This window comes from Phodopus roborovskii, unplaced genomic scaffold, assembly GCF_943737965.1.
Source record: "Phodopus roborovskii unplaced genomic scaffold, PHOROB, whole genome shotgun sequence".
NCBI classification, from domain to species: Eukaryota; Metazoa; Chordata; class Mammalia; order Rodentia; family Cricetidae; genus Phodopus; species Phodopus roborovskii.
The window spans coordinates 1,523,546-1,543,305 of record NW_026126693.1 but is presented as its reverse complement, the minus strand read 5'-3'; the positions used below and the strand labels follow the sequence as shown (position 1 = coordinate 1,543,305).

Below are 19,760 nucleotides of genomic sequence, written 5' to 3'. Positions count from 1 at the left end.
CTCCACTTTCATTCTAACCATGCAGTTTAGCAAAATAAAGACTCATGATCTCAAAATGATAGAGATAAAAAGTAAAGACAGATTAAGAGGGTGGAAACCCCTCTGCATGGTTTATAGTATGTTTAAAAATATATGTAGGCTTGGAATGGAAAGAAAAAGGATAGCAAAAGTTCTTAAAAAAGAAAGAGTAGCTGGGTGTGATGGCATAGTACTTTAATCTCAGCACTTGGGAGTAAGAGGGAAACAGATCTCTGTGACTCCAAGGCTAGCCTGGTCTACACTGGGAATTCCCAGAAAGCCAAAGATAGACAGAGAAATCCTGTCTCAAAAAATTCAAAAAACAAAAGTAAAAGAAATAGAGTAATTAAAACAGCCACATAAAGATGAAAAATACACAAAGTGTCTGAATATTGTATGTTATGATATTGCCTTTGAATTGTTTACCTACTGAAGTAGGAGAAACAGTTGCTAAAAGACATTTGATAATAAATGCTGCTGGATTAAACCAGCCTATATATTTTGAAAACCTCGACTTCAAAATTTAAGTCTAAGGACAGGTTACATTGGAAAGGAGGTTCTGCTCTTGTTTCCACAGAAGGTGAAAGCTGCGGAGTCCTTCCAGAGTAGTATGGTTTGATCAAGCAAGACCACCTGAAGCAATGGCCCAGGTGATCCAACATTCAAAACAGCTGAGGCCATGCAGACTCACATATCATTACTGTCAGGATTGGGCCAGGGTTCTGGGTTTTCTCAGGATCCATTTGAGACTGAGATCACCCCCCAAGTGGCAGGAAGTAGTTTGGAAATAACTCCCACCAAATCCCAAATAATTTTTATTAATGTTTGTTTTCATTAAAAGGGGTTGGTTATAAATGGCTAATGATCACAGTCAATCTCTCTAACAAAAAAAGGGGGGGGAATGTGATATAGAAATGAATACTTTGCATTGGTATAGATTTTGATTGGTACAAACTTAAGCTCAATTTTGTCATATTTATGTTTCTACTCCTGTTTAAGTATTATGTTTATACAGCTCTTTTAAAATTGTAATGTATAGTTAAATACAGGTTATAGATAGTTATGTTAGTTAGGTCATCTAGATACAAAGAGATATATTTCAAATGGATAGGTAGTCTTCAAAACCTTTCAAAGACCTACAATATACAGCATTTAAACTGGTTTGTTAGTGTTTAAATTTTTCAAATGTAAATGAGCTAAATATTATAACTATACTTCCTACTTGATAACTGTTTTGTTATACATAATTTTATTATGTTAAAGTTAACTTAGTAACTTTATGGGTGATGTCCTTCAGTATTCTGTAAATTATGTTTCTCTCTGTTTCAGCCAATGGACAGGCAAGATTTTTTTAGGTAGAAAATGCCAACAGGGATAAAGAAAGATAGTAGGCAGAGTCAGGGAGATGTCGTGTAGTTCTCGAGGAAGCAAGATGCCCAGGCATCACAAGTAAGCCAAGACTACATAGATACACATATGAATAGAAATGGGTTAATAATTAAGAGAGAGCTAGCCAGTAAGAAGCCTTAGACATCAGCCAAGCAGTTTATAATTAATATAAGCCTAAGGACTTATATAAGCTGCTGGAGCAGGCAGGACAGAAACTTCTGTCTGTAATACACAGTTACTTATTGAGTCTCTTGACAAATACAACAGACCAAGGCTAGGGACCTCTGCCCAAGTGCAATGTCTGACACATATTTTCCTAACTATTTTCTTCACCCTGCAACATTGGCAAGCCTGTATATGTGTTGAACTGGCTTTGCTTGTGGCTCACATTGCCTCTTTCTGCTCTGTTTTTGGAATATGACAGCCTTTCCCAAATAAATTGTATCCAGGTTTGTCCTGATTCACATTGAGAAACCCCATGTGAATTCATGCCAAACTTATCTTAGGAAGAACAGGAAAAATCAAATAAAAATGAACTATTAAGTCCACTATGGTCCTTAAGAACAGCAGCAATGTGACCTTTTGTAATGCTCCTCTTTTCTGGTCAAAGAAGATAAAGATATGCAGTTCTTTCTCATGACACTGGTACTAAATTTAAACTACCAAATGTGTATAAAGTATACTGTACAGCATTTGGTATACAGTAATCATCAATAAACTGTAGCCACTATTAGTAAGACAGCACAAAACACCTTCCCAGATTAGCATAGTTCCCTAATGCAGGGAAGTAACAGGCCCTACCCTGCCCTCCATGTTGGTATTTTCAGGGGAACTACATCACACAGTGCTGTGTTCAAAAGTTCCTCACTCATGTTGAAGTGCTCTGCTAAGCACTGCCACATGCAGGAGCAAGGAAACTCATTTTATTTTATTCTTTGGCTTTTTTGATATTCATTTGTAACTTCATTAACATAATATGTATAGCCCCTTTCACATAACTATAGTTTATTCCCTCATATGTCTCATTCATTAGCCTGGATTCATTTCCAGCTTACACTGGGGGGAATTGGTAGTGTCTCTTTAGAAGGGATATTTTTTTCTCTGAACACTTAAAAATGTTTTCCTCTGTGAAGAATGCTTGCCTCCAAAGATTATTTTAAGAATATTTTAATGTTGCCTTTAATGCACCATTACATATTGCCAGAAATTGCGCTGATGCATGTATTCTTAGAAGAGAAAGCTTTGGACACATATAATATGTTTAGAAATATTATGTGTTCAAAATGTAGTAGCTCCACATAGTTGATTCATGTCTCTAAGAACTTCTAGTCACACAGATCATTCTTCTCCAGGGGCTGCCCCCTGTCTCTGGGTTGGCAACAGGCTGGAGCCGCCCCTGTGGAGTTCACAATTATTGCAGCAGGGTATGGTAAGGGCAATAATAAAACTGGCCAACTAAGAACTGAAAATTGTGGTGTTTGGAGTAAAACATATGGACAACAGCACAACAGCATGGGCAGAATCCGTCAGAGGGACAATGGACAAGGCCTCTGTGCCAGTGAGTTCTATAAGGATACATGCAGAAGAAGGAAGAATACATCCCTCTGTGTGGAAGTGGAGCTTGGTTGGGGGGGAGGGTAGTGAGACACTGAGGCAAGAAGAAACAGGAGTGAGAATAAGATGAAGTACAGTCAGTCTGAAAAAGTTACAGAATCAGGTTTGTCCTACTCGCTGAGGTAGGACACAAAAGAACATAACAGATACAGGATCACAAAGGACTCAGGTGTTTGGTATATAAAAGTAAAGTTGGCATTTTTCATGCCTGTCCAAGTCAGGGTTACTATTGCTATGAAGAAACAAAGCATCTTGGACAGGAAATGGTTTGTCTTACACTTGTTCTTTGTTGAAAGAAAGCAAACAAAGCAGGAATCTGGCAGCAGAAGCTGCTGCAGAGGCCATGGAGGGATACTTCTTGTCAGCTTTTACACATGGGTTTCTCAACCTGCCTTTATAAAACTCAGGATCACCAGCCCAAGTATGGTACCACCCATAATGGGCTGGTCCCTCCCCTATCAATCACTAATTAAGAAAATGCCCTCTAGGCTTTCCTACAGCCTGACCTTAAGGAGACATTTTTTTTAATTGAGGTCCCCTCCTCTCTGATGAATTTAGCCTTGTCAAGTTGACATAAAACTATCCTGCACAATTTCTAAAATGACTAAATGAACAATTAAGAAACAGGAAAGTTGGCTGGAGAGATGGATGAGCTGTAAGAAGCATTTGCTACTTTTAAAGAGGAAACGGGTTCAAGTCTCAGAACTGGCAGGGCAGACACTGTCATCTGCAACTCCAGTTACAGGGAATCCAGTGCCCTCTTCTGGCCTCCACAGGCTCCAGGTACACATTCAGTGCACATATATACATCCAGGCAGAAGCACTCGTATACATAAAACAGCATTTAAAAGGCAGGAAAATAACAAAACCCATAAAAGAAATAGTTATATACGTCATATTAGGCCAATATCTTTTACCAATGAATTTTAAATATATGATCCATTTTTTTTGCTAACATGTACCTATATGTTCTTATTCATGAAATATATATATTTATCATATATAATATATAATACATTTATTTTACTTGAGTGCAATTTGCAGATAGTTTCTTTTGCTATTTTCTGTTTAATTATCTTATTGAGAAAAATATTATGTGAGCAACAATTACCATTAATCTTTTCCTGTGCCCAAACATTAGCATATAAAGAATTGTTTTTTTTTTTTTGTTTGTTTGTTTCCTACAGTATTTCTCAGACTAAGCATGTTTTCTCCCCAACCTGCTCAGCCAGCCTCTGTCACTTCCCCCATGGACCCTCACATCCCAGAAGCCCCATTCTTCTTTCATTACCTTTGGGGCCTCAATTCCTTTTGTTTCCCTCCACTGCCTACATTTGTCCCACCCTGCTTGTTACATACACACAACCATTGGAATGTAGACAGAATACATGATTCTGTCTTTCTAAGTATTGTTACCTTACTCGCTATAACAGTTTTCAGATCCACCCATTTTCCCACATAATATCCTGAACAGTTAAATAAAATCCCATTGTGTATATATTCCATGTTCCCCTTATCCGTTCTTTTGATGGAAATCTGGGCTGGTTCCATTTCCTTGCCATTGTGTGTCAACTTTGGGCATTTTTCACCAGGTAAAAGTTAGTTCCAGTTTATCTCCCATCAGATAAAAGTTTCCATTTGTACCTTTCAAATGCAATTTCAAAAGTCCTCAATGAAATAGTTACTGAATTGCAGTGATTCAAAAAAGTTTTGATTTCAGCATTTCACAAAAGAGCAAAGACAGCTTAAACTATCAACTTTGCCGGATGACATTTGCACATCAAGCTTTTTTTCCTGGTTGTTGAAGAATGTTATTTTATTACAAATTTGATTACATTTGATCTTGTTTTGACTGTATCTGAGGAAAGTCTATCTTCAAATGACAGTAAAAACAAACAAATTGGAAGGGCATCACCTAGAATTGCTAACAAGTGCCAAAAATACTCTAGTGATTTCACTTAACTCCATTTGTGTGTGTGTGTGTGTGTGTGTGTGTGTGTGTGTGTATGTGTGTGTGTATGTGTGTGTGTGTGTGTGTGTGTGTGTGTGTGTGTACTTTCAAGAAAGAAATTCAAATGCCAGACCATGATCACCATGGAAGCTCTTACTTGATATTAACATTTCTTAAATCAGGAAAGCACACAAAGGCAGATGCAAATCTTGTAAAATGTCTGTCTCTCCACCCTTGGCTAATTATGATGTTCTCTTTGGCCTTGGCTGTCCTCTGTGTTTTCTCCTGACATTTCACCTGTGTGTCTAAAATGAACTGTTGCTTCTCTTCCCCTCAAAATGTCACCTCACAGCTAACCCCTGGTATGATGTCTATTATGCCTGCTAAAATCATTTTTGTTATATGGCTTCATTCAATCATTTTCAGTCTGTAGTCTTTCTTTCCTTGTGTTTCGTCCATCTGTGCAAAATATGGAAACTGTGTTGACACCCCCATAATTTGCTCAAGTCAATATCTGTCTTTGGTAATGATGAGCTTATTGGAATACTCACAAAGCACATCTCCTAACATTCAATGCCAGATAGTTGAGAGGGACCTGTTCTTTGAGCCCATCTTCCTGTGAACAAGTGGCCTTGACCTTCCTTATGAATCTAAAGGTGACTGAAATCAGCAGCACTGTGATAAGATGTGGAATTCTCTAGCCTGGGGTAGGTGACACACATCACAGGGAAACTGAAGGTTCAAGGGTAGACAAAGAAGCACAGTAAACTATTTAAAGGCTTATTCTGGGTGTAATATGTAGCTAGGGTAACCGGAGCTTATTTTGAACAGGAAATGGAAGTTACTTCTGCACTTGAGTGAGATGTTTTTCAAAATCAAACTGCCTGCTACATTCTGATCACCATGTCAATTATGTATTTGGCTTTCTATTTTGAAAACATTAACCGCAAATTTTCCACAAGAAAAAGCTTTGCCATTTTTTCTAGAAATACTGTTTAGAAACTCAGAGCCTATCTTTTTATCATAATCAAAATGGATACTCCACACTACATAGAATCTCATAGATTCTGCGCATTATGGATGTTTTCTGCAGGCATTTCCCTCCATTCTGAATATCACCTCAACAGATGGACATATTTGCTGGAAAGCATAAGGTGAAAAAAAGCAGAAGCACAGCATTTTTGTAACTCTGTCTTTATTAAGATCTCCTGAATTTTGAAGGTTTATCTACTGTGATTAAAGACCTAGACAGTGTCTCTGAATCTGATCCATGTTTCACACTAAGAAAACTCATCAGTGAACCTGCTAGGACCTGCAGATTTGACACCTTAAGGTGTTACCTTCATACCAGATGAAAACATAGTAATAATAAAAAATTATAAAGGAGCAAAGATATTTAGGATGTATTATTAAATAAATGTATTATTAAAATATATTTTAATAATAATGTCTCTTTTAAAAATCAGATCCTTCGCCAGTGTGCCAAGACACAAGTTCAAGAGGTTGGATTTTCACTTTTCAGGCAGACAACATAATTAACACTTACCAAAGCCACAAGCACATACTCCCCATAGTATTTTAATCTTTCCTTTAAACCATCTAACCCAATGCTATATTATAAGCTCATGTCCTATTCAACTGGCAGATGGGATCTTTGTCTACTTCCACAAAACAGAGATGAATATTTACAGAAAAATACATATTTACAGAAATATACATATTCAATGAATAATAATCTCCAAAAGGAAAATGATTATGGATTCTCTATAAATGAGAAACAACATTAGCAAATGAGGCAATTATAGTCAGATCAGAGACAGGTAACAAACTTCCTGTTTCAGAGGGAATGGGGAGCTTGTCCTGTGAGTTTATTGGTTGGGAGAACAGGCATATGACAAAGCATCTAGGGAAACTGGTGCTGGTTTGAGTCAACATTTTTTTTTTAAATGCAATTATGAGGAAATATTCAGATCTCCTCAATTATATAATGCCTAAAAGTAACTTGGTAAATAACATTTACCATAGACAGAATTCTAAGAGGGTCCTGCCATACCCACATCATACCACACCTGACCTCTGAAAGTGGGTAGGAACATGATTATGATGGAGTTAAACCTACATGTGGTTTTGTAATGCCACAAAATCTCTTCAGAAACCTGATGTGGGAAATCAAGGTATTTTGACATTGTGTTGTTAGGTTTGTGTTTTTTCTACGTTTGTGATTATTTTTTGATTAATAAATACATTTTTTTGTGTGTTCTGAAATTCAAAATGCTCCAGCGAACCTATTAAACAGTAGATAACCTCAGCTTCAACAAAGGCAAATGTGCTTGACAGCTGAATTCAAACTCTGGTTTACATTTTTCTCCAAGGATCCAGAAGATGAATATTTTCACATCCCTAAAAAGGACAGGGTGAAAATCTCTGCTAAGGCCTACAATAGATGCTAAAAGAAAGTTCATACTGGTGCAGAGAAAAATCTTAGTTTTAAACCCTGGTGCCAGAAAGCCAAAAGTTTGTGATGCTGGAAACTCATGCTGACCACAAATCCTGATTCCATCATCAATAAAATACAAATATAATTCCATTTTAGTGCCTGTGGTTTAGACAGCTTTCAGGATGATTCTCTGGCTTGCTGAAATTCATGCCTCCAAGAACTTCACACCTTTTTTGTTACTATTTAATAATATTGTGTCATACATGTGGATAAAGGTTTGGAAGGATCTGGGGGGTCCTTTTAAAGAAAAGAGAATTTGAATTATGCAAATCTTTTATAGGATCTTTGGAAGAACCATGCACTGGGGTCTTCAGAGCTAGAGTCTGCAGAAATTCCTCCTGTTTTGGGTCTTACCCATGTTTCATCTAACTTCAAAATCCCTGCAACAGCCCTCTGTACTCTTTCTCCACCCTTCTTTCTATAACTTTCCTATCAGGACCAAAAGTAATTTCTTCACTCTTAAAATGAGAGTAAGATAAAGGAGAATCTCTCTCTCTCTCTCTCTCTGTCTCTCCCCCTCTCTCACAAACACACTCACACACACACACATACACACACACACACTTCAAATCCACTTTTCCTTTGATTTTTTTATCTTAATTGCTAATTTGTTACAAGAGACATGTTAAGTATAATATTTTTTATTATTTCATTTTTTTCAATCTGGTTTCATTCTTAATCCATTGTGAAACAGTGAAGCATTCTCTGGACAAGAGAAGCTGCCTCCTGCTCCAGTCTAATCAGACACATCACACTGAGTGTCTCAGAGATATTAACAGTCCCTTTCTTGGTACAGACAACCTTCTACAAAAGAGCATTTTAAAACTCAGAGAGATTTGTACGGTTGCAGGACTACATTTATGTCACTGGAGAGATTTTTAATCCTCCTTCATATAGTTTTGGTTGTGCATGCATGTGTGAGGGTACATTACTTAAGAATTGTGCTGGTTAGCTGTGGCTATTGTATTATGCAGACACATTCAAGAATTCAGCATTTATTTTTGAAAGGCAATTTCCTATAACCCTCAGTATCATTACAAAGTTAAGAAAACTGACAATAACTTGTTCATATATTCCATCACAGTACATATTAATATCTAATTGTCATTAAAATGTCTCTTAGCTGTTTTTCTTATATTATGAATTTGTTTTCAAATGCCATACAGAGCTTCATTACATTCCTGAAAATTCAACCTGGAATCACCACCCTGCCCTTTTTCATGACCACATGGCATTTGGAAGGGAGGTGAATTGTCTTTAGAATTGCCTGTGTTGCACATGTATCTGACTTGTTATACTGTAATGTTATAAATTGCATCAAAATACACACAAAAACCCAATTTAAATATTTGGAAATTTTCATGTTAAATGGCAGTGAGGTCTCTAGTCAGAGGGCCTTATTGATAAGATAGAATGACTCCTTCATAATCAGTAATCAATTAGTGGGGGTGATCCTTCTGCAAGTGTGGACAATCTTCCACCTAACAGTCTTAACATCTGTTGGGGCCCTTTGCCTGAAATCGGTATTCTGTAGGGGTGCAGAGTGGGCCCCTGTTTCTTCTTAAGCTTTTTAATCTTGATATCACTGAAATTAAATAGGCTCCATTGTAATCTTTGTTCTATTTTCCCCTTTTGTTCTGGGCCATTTGCACATGGCTTTACTCTGGATACTCTTTTGATGCTGCTATTTCTTAGAGCTCCTCGTACACTGGAGCACTTGTAGGTAATTAGGATTACTGCTCATTAAAATAGTGAAAGAGAGAAATAGAATGTGCATTTCAATGCAAGGGATTAGAAAGCAAAAGGATTCTTACCGTTTCTCTTTAAATTTTAATGTGATATTTGGAGAAATTATTCTTCAAAAATTACTAATCATTAGAGTTGAAACTTTGGAATACTGTATTTTAAAATATTCAACCACATAATGTTTAAGGATTTTTTTCCCTTTAACTAGTATGAAGACTTTACAAGCTCCATTTCACCATTATTCTCCCACCTCACTGCCAATGGAAAGCTCCTGGCCTGTTCACAGCCAGTCCATCAGCACCCTTTAGAGACCTGATGGGTGGGCTTTTTATCCCATGACTGATCCCTTGTTGAAGAACCTATGAAGAACATTTTTATATTTGCCTACCTTATTTTGCTCAAAAAGTAAATGTATATATAGTTCATGAAATCCTCATATGACCATTTAGTAAAACACATACCCAACCTCAGTCACACAGCCAACCAAGCATGCTGGAGATATACAGGTGTTAAATACAATTAAACTTTTCCAGGAAGGGTGTCTATTCCTAGGTAAACATGTGTACATGTGTGTGTCATGATGCAGGTATGGAGGTCAGAATTCTGTAGAGTAGATTTTTTTCTTTCCAGTGTGGGTTCAGTGATGGAACTCATTTCATCAGGTTTGCTTTGCTGCATGCTAACCTACCAAGGCATCTTGTTCTCCCTGACATTTGGATATTTATTTACCAGATTAAATGGCCAGAAACAACTAAGTAACATTAATGAAAGTCTCTGTAGTTTTCCCTATATTATTTGCCCTCAAGACAATTTGTTTTTATTCAAAATTTAATTTCCTTTAGTTGGACTTTGCCTAAAAGAGAAAACAATTATCCATCATTAAAATTATATTTTGAAGGTTTAGTTATTTTATTTTATGGGTATGAGTGCCTTATGTGCATGTACATGTATCTACCATGTGCATGAAGCTCCCACAGAAGCCAGAAAATGACACTGGATCCCTTGGAACTGGAGTTACATGTGTTCATAGACCATTGTTTGGGTCCTTAGAACTAAACCCAGATCGTTTGCAAGAATCCCAAGTTAACGGGTAGGCCATCTCACCATCCACAAACAAATTATTTTAAATGCTTTTCAAAAAGTAACGAGGAGATACTGTCTATTCCCAACATGTATTATAAAGTCAAATGATTACATTTATTTAAATATTTTTGACAGTAAAATATATTTTTATGTTTTAAGTAACGTTACAGAAAATATTTTATTATGGGACATACTGTCCCTTGAACTTCCTGATAAACAGCAGTTTAGTGTTCAATGTCATAAATGCATAGAATTACGACAGCCTACATCTCAGCTTACTTAATTCAAAATCCTTTGTATAAAGAAATCATTACCATGAAGAATTTCACAATTTTAACACTAAGAATATCAAATTTATCAGCCTATTCTCTTGGATAAGGGATTTGGAGGGAACATGATCCTTAATTAAAAGAAACTCCATGAAAGAAAATGAATATTACTTAAAATAAAAACAATTGAGAGAAGTCATTGTATTGGCAACATTCTTTAGTGGCCTAACATTTACATCTTGTAGTGATTACATAACAATTATCTGTAATTCTTTTTATGGTTTGCTTGTTCCCAGTCTACATCATAAACCATCATGAGTTTAATATTTGTTTTTCAATAATAAAAGCTGTCAATTTATTGGTTACAGTTGCAGGATACATTAGCTTATTGGGCTACCAACACCAGAAACTATGTGTTGACAAAAACACAAAGGTATTTTCCCACAGTTACAGAAGTTATAAGTCTGAAATCAAGGGCTATGTTTCTATGGAGATAATCAGGAATGCTCTGTTTCAGGTTCATTTCCTACTTTCTGAGCACAATGGTTCCACTAGTTCATGACATTTCCCCCATGTGCCAGACTGGGTTCTAATCTTAACTTTCTGGAGAATAATACTTGTATTGGATTAGAGGCTAATCCCACCATTACTTCATCTTAAATAATTATATCTGTAATGACTTTGTTTCTCAGGGTCATATTTTAATGAAAAAAGAATTAGAGCTAACATATCTGAACTTGTGATAGGCTCTAGATTATCCTCAAAAATTGTTTATATTTTTCTTATCACAAAATTATGTATCTTAAAACAAGTAGATCAGTCAACAAATTATTATAAGTAATTTCCTTATATAAAGGCATTTTTTAGAAAATACCAGAAGAGTTTTTTTAAATATATGTGTATAATCCATAGAAAACCTATAAAGTACTGAATGAGCTCCCTAATACACATAGAGGTCAGCAATGAAATGTTGCAAATAGCATAGCATGTGCCTCCCATAGCAAAACAGATGGTTTTGATAGTGAGAGTGGACTCTCCTTGTCAAAGTGCATTTCACAGCTTGATATAGTTGGGATGTGGAGGACCATTTAAGAAGTAAGCCAATGAGAGCTCTCAGGTAACTGAGAGTGTCCTCTTGAAGGGGTTAATTTGACCACTGACCACAAAATGACCCAGCCTTCTGTACCATGCATTTTTACCATAATAGAGTGTGTTGCTGCAGAGACATGCAACTGTTAATGCGTCTGTCATACATAGAAAACTCCAAAACTGAGAATCCAAATCAATCTCCCCTTTCTGAAGGTGTGCTAATTAGGCATTTGTTACAATACCAGAAAACTGAATGACATACTTGAATCTGAAAATTTACAATGACGTAGAATGGACTTGTCACAATATCTTATAGAACTAAATTTTTAATGTAATTTTATACAAAACCCAGCACTTATAGCACAGAATTTATAGTTATTATTTATGCTTTGAAATTTTTGTGCATGTATACATTGGTTCTTGGTTGTATCTACCCAACAACCCCCCCAAAGATACTTCATGTGCTCCTTACTCATTGAGTCCAGTGGTGCCCACTGAGGACATCTACTCTGGTGTAGGCAACCACAGACAGCTATTGTGAGTCCATATATGTCATGTACAGAGGACATCATTTCACATCACGTGTCCCCATTTTACTGTTCTTTCTATGACTGAACACTTAGAGTGAATTTATTTTCAGCACTTCGAACACCATTGTGTCTCTGCATGACTACTATTCACAACAAGAAGCATCATTGACCTCTGTTGGGAGTAGTACAATCTATGGATATACATATAAATATAAACATAAATATGTAGAAGAATGTTTGACAGCATGGATTTTTAGGAAAACAACATCAATAGGTTCTACCCCCATTTATAGGACACAAAACCATGAGTTTGACCATTTTTACAGTATAAGGTATGAACTCCCCTATGTAGATCAGGCATCAATTCTAATCCAAAGAACACCTGGACACTTCCCTACGGAGTCTTGCCACCACTGAACCAATGGGCACTTATTGAGTGTCTTGTAGATTGTAGGATCCAGTCTTAGATAAGACCATTCATGTTTTTCCTCCTGTAGCAACCTGCACAGTATGTTTCTGCACTATAAATCCTGACCAGCAAGGATTACTTAAGTCTTCATCAACATAAAACTGATTCATTTTTGTTTTGCAGCCATATTGTGTGGTGTCTTTTGAAATAGAATTTTACCTTTTATGGGACAAGCAAGAGGCATGCCAATAGTCATATTATTTTATTTCAGTTACTTGTACATATGAATGTATCTATATATCATATATATTCTGGATTATTATGTAAATGCATTTCTTTACTTCAAGCTATAATAAAAATATTGAATACCTCTGTTATGCATGGTTAAGGAATGAATTAACAATATTCTGCTCTTTTGGTGAATAAGAAAATACAGCAAAGATGCATCAAAAATCAAAACAAAATCACTATAGCAAATTTGCAAACAGGGATAAGCCAGTGCAACACGATATCCTCAACAGAGACAAAAGGAGACTTAATATATAAACATGACTTACATATCAACTTTAAATGCATTGATTCCATAATTGTAGACCAGCAGTTCTCAGCCTGTGGGTTGTGAACCCCAGAGGCCATTGGAAAACAGATACTTAGGTTACAATTCATAGCAGTAGCAAAATTACAGTTATGAAAGAGCAACAAAATTAATTTTATGGTTGTGGTCACCACAGCATGAAGAACTGTATTAAAGGTTCAAGGCATTTTGAAGGTGAGAAACATTGCTCTAGCCCATTGCAGAACAGAGGCATGCAATTGAGTAGAAATGTTTGCATTCGTTAGAAATTAAAAATAGGCAGCAACCAAATAGTCCTTTCCTTATAAAATTTTGTAAGAAACTTTTTTTAAAAGATGGAAACTTTATTAGAGGCAATATAAATTGATATACACCATTTACTTTTCCTGTTCAGCAATGTATCCAGTGCCTAAAATTTTACTTTACTTTTGATCCAGTAATTCCATTTTATAGAATTTCTCCAAAAGGAATAGTTTGAAATATGCACCATAGTTCAGCTATTCTTATTATTTCTTATAATGATGCTAATTATATGCTTAGCACGCTGCTAAGTAGAGTGACCTGCAGTAAATGCATGTTGTCATTTGAATACATTTTAATGGAATGCAAAAAAAATCAGTCTATAACCAAAATAAGCTGCATCAAACTTTCTACTTTTAAGTATGAAAGAGGATTGGAAGAAAGTCAGTAAACAGAGATTTTTTTCCTTTGAGTCGAGACATGGTGGCAATTGTGGATAATTAAAAATTTCTTTTTTTATATTCATTCTTCTGGTTGTCCACAGCTGTCCACATACTTTAAATAAGTGAATACTCTTTCTCTCACACTACAAGTTCCATTTACTTTGAAACCAACCCAACTCCCTGCTGCCCTTCTGATTCTGCCATACTGTGGTTCTCTAGGGAGTTCCCTAAATAAAGAGATTAGAATGGCTTCAAATTAACACATTTGTTTGTTTTCTTTATCTAAATTGCTTATTTGAAAAATGAATGCCTGAAGGTGTTGTAAACTGTTCATTTAAGTACAATTAAGCAATCCCCTAGCTGCTTCCTCTTTTGTGCTTTTGAATTTTTTTCATAGAGGAAACCTTGGAGGTAGTGTTCTCTTCTGTTATTTTCATTCATCTTCTGTCTCGCCTACTAGGAACCAGATTTTTCGGAAGCTAACAAAACTTCTAAGATAATGGCTCTCAATTAAACATGAATTAATAAGTTAATCCTGCATAAGATAACAAAGCTTGTAATATAAGCAACTGTTATCCCTTTAGGTTTGGGAAAATGTGTGTTGACAACTTTATATTGCAAATGAACATAGTGGACACAGTGGACTTGGACTCAAGAATCCCTTTAAAGAAGAACTGGGTTCTTTGCAGAAACGTCCTGGGTCTTCCCCCAAGGTCTCTCACTTGGTGTGGGGGTAGCCTACACCCACTTGCAGACTCAGATAGGAAAACTAGAACTTGTCCTTGTAGCCTAATTTATGAGAACTCTGAAGGGCCTTCCTTTGGGTTGGGTGTGCACAGCAGTTAGCACGTGCCCTGACATGATTTTCTTCTTTCTGCTCCACAAATATTGACCTTAGAGACTCATTGTAGATAAACCAAATGCAAGGTAAACTCCACAGAAAAGCAAGCCTAATCTGAGTCTACAAATCAGTATTTCACATACAGGTGGCTAGTGGACCTCTGACTACATTTTGGACTTTTTTAATGTCATAAGTGATGAATGAAAAATGTAGAAACAGAGATATAGTTGTAATAATGGAAAATACCCAAAGTAAATTCACCTTAAAACATTATAGATTGTGCATTGATATTATTGGTTATAATTATTTAAGGACATTAGTTTATAATTTCATAACATACCATAATCCATATTCAGAAGAATTTGAAAATAGCTTATTTTGAGGTATTTTGTGAGACTGTTCTAAACAAAAACACCTTCCTACTGCAAGTTCTCTCACAATTTCACTGAAATGGTGGCAACATTGAATGCTCTGATTCACCTTTAGTGATCTCAGTCAAGCAGCTGATTCTGGCCCTTGCTCTGATGATCCTGTGGAAAACAAGATCATATGAGTTTAGCAAATTGAACCTTGACACTGACACTTCTCACAGTGTTTGAAATGTTGTGGAAACAGCCACTAAGACATGTCAACCCAACCTGATGGTCTTTGAACCGAAGCTCTTTGCTGCCCTCTGTAGACAAGTAATAATGGCAAAGCCCTTAACAAGCAAACTCCTGGTTTTCTCAGTTCTGTTTGTCCTGAAAATTTTGATTGAATAAGAAACTGCATGTCTCTTGGTCAGTGAGAGTTTAAGAGTTCCTTTCTAAAAATCTGTGTTAATCATGTCAAAGCATTCCCATATTTAATTTTTTTTCACCAAATAAAAGCTACATGTTTGAGATCATTGGAAACTTGACAATAAAGCAAAGGCATGTATACACATATATGTGCATTGCAGAATCATCAGTTTTCGTCTTTGAGATTTCATCATAGTATTATTAAACATGTTTGCTGGGTAAAATACTTCCCTATTTTGTCAAGGACAGGTTATTTTGTAACTAAACCTCAAAAATCTAGGAAAAAAATCAGAAATAAATAAATGCTATTTCATCACATTAAAAAATGTCTGCATAAAACCATATAAAATCAAGGAACAAATGTAGATTATGAGAAATATTTACAAACTGGACATTTGAACAGATATTTAGGTAAAAAAAAGTAACTGATTATCAAAAGCACATAGCAAGAAAGTGAGCAAGAGACCTTGTTAGATATGTCTCAAAAGAAGACATAGAAATAATGATCACCAGCCTATAATTCACATCACCAGAGGAACTAGGATACAAGGTGTATTCTAAGAGATTCATATAAAGTCCCTGGGACAGAACTGGGAAGGGACAAGTCCCCCAGAGCTCAGGTGAAGTGTGGGGGGGGCAGCGAATGAAGAGAGAAGTGGGAGAAAATGAGGGGGAGGAAAGGAACACATGTGCGACCAGGAAGATTGAGCCTGGTTAGGAATAGAAGATAGGAAAGAGAGAGACAGAGACAGAGAGAGAGAACATAAAAGAGGGAGCCAATATTGGTTTGAAGATAAAGGTGAACACAAAGAAAGGTGTAGAGAACTACAAGACTGCTCCCAACTAACAATCTCAGCTTCCGTGGAAAGGCTATCATAAATGCTCTTCCCGGAGAGTGAGATCAACAACTAACTTATCCATGGAGCCCTCAACTAATGCCTGTTGGAAACAGGAGCAAACACCCATACATAAACACTGAGTCGAACTAGAACCCAGAAGCAGATGGAGAGGACAAGACCATGCGGCAGAAACACATAGAGACAGCTTACCTGAACAAGGAGGAGCTAACACCCACTAGACTGATAGGTGGGAATCCAGCATGGGACTGACTCAGGACCCCCTGAATATGGGTCTCAGCCAGAAGGACTGAGCAGTCTAAGAGACCTCAGACAGTGGAGCCAGGATGTATCCCTGGTGCACAAAAGGACTTTGCGAACATATCCCCCATGGAGGGATAACTGCCTTAATCTAGAGACAGGAGAGAAGTCCTAGTCCCTACTTCACAGGACCTGTCAGATCTACATGACCCCAACTGGATGGCATTCCCCTACATATTGTATTGTGGTGGGGGGTTGGGAGGGGAGGGTGTTTAGAGTGCATGTGAGAGGGCAGAGAGTGTAAAAGGGAGGGAAGGAGGGAGGGAGGGCTGGAGGGAGGGAGGGAGAGAGAAGGAACTGGGATCGACATGTAAAATAATAAATTAAATTTAAAAAAATGCTTTGACTCCAAAATTTAAGTTGAAGGACAAGTTACTGGGGAAAAGGATTTCTATTTTTGTTTCCACAGAAAATGAAAAGATGTGGATTCCTTCCAGACTAATGTGGTTTGATCATGCCAGACCGCCTGAAACAGAGTACAAGGTGATCCTACATTCAAAACAGCTGGACAAAACAGCCCTACAGACTACAGCCAGGATATCTGAATCTTCTTCGAATCCCCCATGACAGCGCCCCTTACCAGCAGGAAGTAGTTTGGAAAGAACGACGCCCAAATTCCCAAATATTATGTATAAATGTTCGTTTTCATTTAATTGGACTTTGTTATATAAAATTAAATAAAATAATAATAATAATACAAAAGAAATATATAGCATAGACACATATGCTAGGAAAGATTATTACTCTTAATACTCAGAGGAATGCACATCAAACCACCCTGAAATAAATTCTCAGCTTAATTCAAGTGACTATTATTAAAAACAACAAAAATAATACCAGTGATGACTTGAAGAATGAGAAACCACTTCACACTGTTGGTGGGAATGCACTTTTAGGAAAGTCATAAGGAGTACAGTTACAAAAAATAAATAAAAAGCTAAAAGTACTAAAACTACAACCACCTGGTTCACAAGAAAATCCAACATCGTGCATTTGTATGGAGAAAAGTGATTTAGTATGTCTAAGACATAACTTTACCTCTTGATATATTGTAGCAGTATTCACATTAGCCAAGGAATGGAAACAACTTCAGTGTCTGTCAACTAGTGAATGGACAAAGAAAGGTGGCTTTGCACTCATAGAAGTGTACCCAGCTATAAAACAAACACAATTTTTCCTTTGCAGCAGAATGGATGAACCTGGAAGACATTAATCACCTTAAGTGAAATGAAAAAAAAAAAAAAAAGCACAAAAAGACAAATGCTGTCAATTTACACACATGTGGAAGCTACATAAGTTATTCTGGAGACATAGTGTAGAAAACTGATCAGAGACTAGGAAGGGGAAAGAGGTTGGAAAACATATAAGATTTTGGTTATGATGAATGTAAATATAATCAAATAGGTGACAATTCTACATAGCAGTATAATATACTTAGCTATCCTTAACAACAATTCATTTTAAATATCAAATATCTTGAAAACATGGTTTTGTAAGTACCTCATTACAAAGACATGATAAATGTTTGAAGTGATATATATATGTAATAACCCTGATTTGATCGCTAGACAGATCATGCTTGTATCACTAATAGAGCATGCTCTATCTGCTAAATATTAATAATTACTCTTCAAATCAAATAAACACTCTAAAAGTCATAAAATTTACATTAGAAATATCCTTCTGACTAAAAAATAAAAGCTAGTGCTTGTATTTTCATTTAGTAGTCTTCCGCGCCTTTGATAGGATGCTTATGATTCCTTTCATGTTGTTTTTTAGGGAAAGATTAGCTCTGTTATAGCAATTCAGTTTAAAATTGTTTTGGTGAGAGATTTTACGTACTCTACAGTGCCAAAGGTATTGTGTGAAGAATGTAATAACAACAACAACAATAATAATAATGACAGCCAACAGCTGAGTGCATACACTGTGCTAGACACCAAAGCACATGCTACACATAAGAACTCTTCAATCTTGTTAAAATTTGCAAAGACTTTGAATTTGTCAGGCTCATAATTTTGTTGAGAATAGAATTATCTGAAATTTCACCAACATTTATTCATTTGCACAAATAATCCTAAGGCATAAGACAGGTTGTCTACACTTTATAATACTCATTATCATTTTATTCTTATGCAAGCTGTCTGCACCTGTCTTTTAGACCTTGTGTCCAATAGTACTTCCCAAAATTGGTTAACTGGTAAATGTATTTTCTCTAAATATGAGAGTGCCTTCTATTACTTTGTAAAAAATATACCATTTGGAACAAAACATGATTCTGAAAGTCCCAATTGGCTTTTATTATTCTAGACTTCTTTTTATATATGTACTAGTTTCAGGGAGCTCCCATGACTTTATCTTTCCTGTACTAAATTATTCTTAGATGGCACACATAATAACAAACCATTATCAGATATTAAAAGCAGTACACACTGTCTTGTGATAATGATGGGATAAAAAAGTTGAAGAGATTTGTAGTTAGTTTGGTCAAAAAAATCTTGGAAAATATTTTTTAATAAATGTGAAAATATCAAACAACTATATTAAGATAGCTTTGCTCTGTGTAAAAGAAGACCATTGCAGAACTTTTATAAAATTTTATGGAGTATCACTGACATCATTGTTTGTTTGCTGAAATTATCTTCAGACAGCTTTATCAAAACCTTCTGAAGTGTTACATCAGTGTGATCTCAGACTGGTTATGATCCCTGCTCTGTCCCACATGTACCAAGCCTCTCAGTATGATTTTGTTCAGGGGAGACCTTTGGGATAGATTTCTAAGGAAGTTGGACCTTTTCTTCTGCTCAACTTTTGCTTCCTCTATTCTGTTCTGAAAATATTAACCCCAGAAGAAAGAGAAAACACCTATTGTCATGTGACTAAAGGTGGGTTTCTACACAGTATGAAATTTCTTGAAAGTTAAAAATTTTTTAAAGTAATAATGATTAAGCAATTAATATGCATAAATTTTAAAGTTTTATTTTTCACATTTTATAATTTGTGAGAAAATGCATATGCCTGAGCAAAGTTAAGCAGCTTGAGGCATCAAGCAAAGTTCCTTTTGCCTTAGTTTATGGAAGGTTGTGATTTACATTAAGATACCTAGCTCCCTGGTAAGTCCTATGCATCAG

At 36.1% G+C, this 19,760-nt stretch overlaps 1 protein-coding gene across 1 annotated transcript in view; it reads right to left on the bottom strand.

Annotated features, from left to right (window-relative positions):
* Magi2 (membrane associated guanylate kinase, WW and PDZ domain containing 2) overlaps positions 1-19,760 on the bottom strand; it is a 1,383,694-nt gene that overhangs the window by 1,093,468 nt on the left and 270,466 nt on the right. The gene's annotated exons all lie outside the window — the stretch shown is intronic.